General features: G+C 37.2%; 1 long non-coding RNA gene across 1 annotated transcript; it reads right to left on the minus strand.

The window, feature by feature from the left end:
* Window positions 1-1,058: 1,058 nt before the first annotated feature.
* On the minus strand, window positions 1,059-2,638 carry LOC132054918 (uncharacterized). Its single transcript, XR_009414408.1, has 3 exons — window positions 2,437-2,638; window positions 2,055-2,108; window positions 1,059-1,158 (listed from the first exon to the last, which is right to left on the minus strand). It is a non-coding gene; the product is annotated as an uncharacterized LOC132054918 (long non-coding RNA).
* Between the last annotated feature and the right edge of the window lie 402 nt (window positions 2,639-3,040).

Below are 3,040 nucleotides of genomic sequence, written 5' to 3' on the forward strand. Positions count from 1 at the left end.
ATAGAAGCCAAAAGTGAAGAGGACCAATTTTAGACTGCAACAACAAAAGCTAGAAGGAGTATTGGGTGTTGCATCTGATACAATTTTCCAGAATAATTAGTTGTTTAGTTATATGAAGAGTCTAATAGTTGATTTAGTAAAATATTCAGTTTAATTAGTGATAGCTTCAAGTGCACACGTGTTTTGATGATTGTCAAACTATTTTAGAACCAGTTAGAGGCCTGGTCTGTAATATGCTCTCTGTGCACCTTGCAACTGTCAGCAGAGACAACTGTAAAACCGAGCCACTTGCTGCACACTGGTACAGCAATGAGTTGGCCCATGCTTTAGGTAAAAATTGAAGAGTGGTCTCTTTTCACCCCACGTGCTCCCACTATATATACAACATGACGGCAGCATATTTGGCAGACTTGAAAACCTAATCAAAATTGAGCAAATCCTTGCAGTCACAAGTTCTCAAGTTCTCTCAAGAACAAGTCACTTGCAAAACTGAAGAACCCAATCCAGACACAGATTCGTTATGTTGTTGTAAGTCTTTGGTCGTTTGTGCTTACTGTAAACCTACTCTTCTTGTTTAGAAGCTGTTTTTAGGTGTTTTAAATTCTCAAAGTGTGTTTGTTGGAAGTGTGTTTCCACAAGCTTTTGAGTGGTATACTAGGTGTCACGACCCAGGCTGGAGGACCATAACGGGCACCTGACCATACTAGTCAAGCACCACCTAACCTATATCTATAACATCAACATAGACATAGGTGAGCCGATAGGGCCATCATATGACTCTCAATAAACTCATAAGGAACATGCGTGTATCAACTAATCTGAATGAATATACTGAACATACTGCATAAGCCGATAAGGCTATCATAACCACCTGTGACAACATGTAAAACCATAAGCCTTACATCATCTAACAATACATAACTGTCTACAAGCCTCTACTAGAAAACGTAACACAAAATAGTCGGGACGAGCCCCGCCATACCCATACACGTGTGTATATATATATATATATATATATATATATATATATATATATATATATATATATATATATAAGGCCATGCTGACTCCTGGCATCTTCGGAACAAATGGAGTGCATTAACCTTATCCGCTGAGGTGACATCCTAATAGATGGATCACAAACCTGTATTTCAAAACCTGCAGGCATGAAACATAGCCCCCCAAACAATAGAGGAGTCAATACGAATAATGTACCGAGTATGTAAGGTATTAAAATAGCATATACGTAAGAATCATGAAAGGCATCCGAGACATAAGAGTTAATCTGTATATCTGAATGTATCTGTGTGACTATATATCTGGAAATGTCTGTATAACTCTGTATAACTGAAAGTGCCTCTGAGGGCGAATGATATGCATGCTTTCTGTAGGGATCTAGTAGCTCAATTGGTTGGCTACCTGAATTTTCACTTTGTTGGTGATGGTTCGAATCCCCACGTTGTAATCCCCTCCCCATTTCCCCTTCCCCTACCCGTATGTAATGAAAACAATTTTAAAAAAAAATATGCATGCTTTCTTTCAAAATCATAGACGTATATCATAATATAACTATTAGTGTTGTGGAACGTACAGCCCGATCCATAATGTTAGTGTTGCGGAACGTGCAGTCCGATCCATATATCATATCATATCGGCCCATCTGTGGGCATCAACATCATCATCAGCATCGTACACCAGTTGATCAGGTGGTGATGCGTATATAACGCCTATCCCTTTCCCCATACCCCATATACATATAATATACGCGTATATAACGCCTTCTGGTCATGGGTCAATGTGCATATGTATAAATGAATGCAATGCATAAGTAAGATGAATAAATAGAACTCTCGGAGTGACATAAAGTCATACTACCTTCGATAAACATCTTTGAGCTAAGAAGGAATAATCATAAAAAGGGGTACAGGGATATCAAAGACTAGAGTACTCCTAATGCTTCTAAGTATAGAGTAATATGGAAGCTCGTTTATTCGTTCATTCGTTCATATCATAAGGGTCATGCCAAAATGAAAGGAAGGATAGCCTTAACATACCTCTTGTCGTCAGTACGCACTCAATAACGAACTCGCCTCAATTATAACTTCAACCTATAACAATGATAACATGCCCATCAACTTAGAGAACACTAGTATATGATGTATATCAAATGATAACTCCTTTATATAAACAGTCGGGCAACATCTCCACCACTTTTATCACTTCCTCAACTTAACATCAAGAACCACAACATCAACAACAATATACGCAAGTTGTATTCCAAGAATTCCAGCGACAACAACTCAAGAATATACTCCAAATCAGTCCACACAACAACAACTTATACGATTTCCCGCCATTAAATTCTGTAGTTCCCATCTCACAATTTAGCTATGACCTGGATGAATTTAAATATACCTAGGAGAGAATAGTTCTTACCTTATATGCAAAGAAATGATCTTCTTCCACCTTACTTTCCTTCGAAGAAATCCCGGATTCAACAACGCGATAAAATGGAACATGAGATGAAGCGGTGCACAAAACTCGTATATTGTTTTCTACGAGAATTATTCTTTGGTCTAATGAAATTTCATGTTGCTGATCAAAGGGAGAATTATGTTGTGTACGTTTGTTATATTTCTAAAATAAGAAAATCCCCAAACATAAAAGGAAAGATTGAAGCATACTTTTTATATAACCAAATGTCAAAGAAGGAATGAAATGACCTATATTCCTTGCCTTTACACGTGTAAACAATGCACATTAAGTGCTATGAGTCATACACACACACTTAGTGCCACCTTTGGCTTAACTACAGCCATGTGGCAGCCTACCAAAATACCTCATCCACTTAATTATAATTAACACTACAATTAACTCCTTACTCTTCCACTTTATTCCGACATTTAACCAATTATCCACATAATTAATTTCTTGATCATGATTCACTTAAATAATAAATCCTTTTTACCATACCACATATTCTCATTATCATGATCATGTAATATGGTACTAGTCCGTAGCCTCTCTTGGCACCCAAAAA

This window comes from Lycium ferocissimum, chromosome 4 (assembly GCF_029784015.1).
Source record: "Lycium ferocissimum isolate CSIRO_LF1 chromosome 4, AGI_CSIRO_Lferr_CH_V1, whole genome shotgun sequence".
In the NCBI taxonomy this organism is placed as follows: Eukaryota; Viridiplantae; Streptophyta; class Magnoliopsida; order Solanales; family Solanaceae; genus Lycium; species Lycium ferocissimum.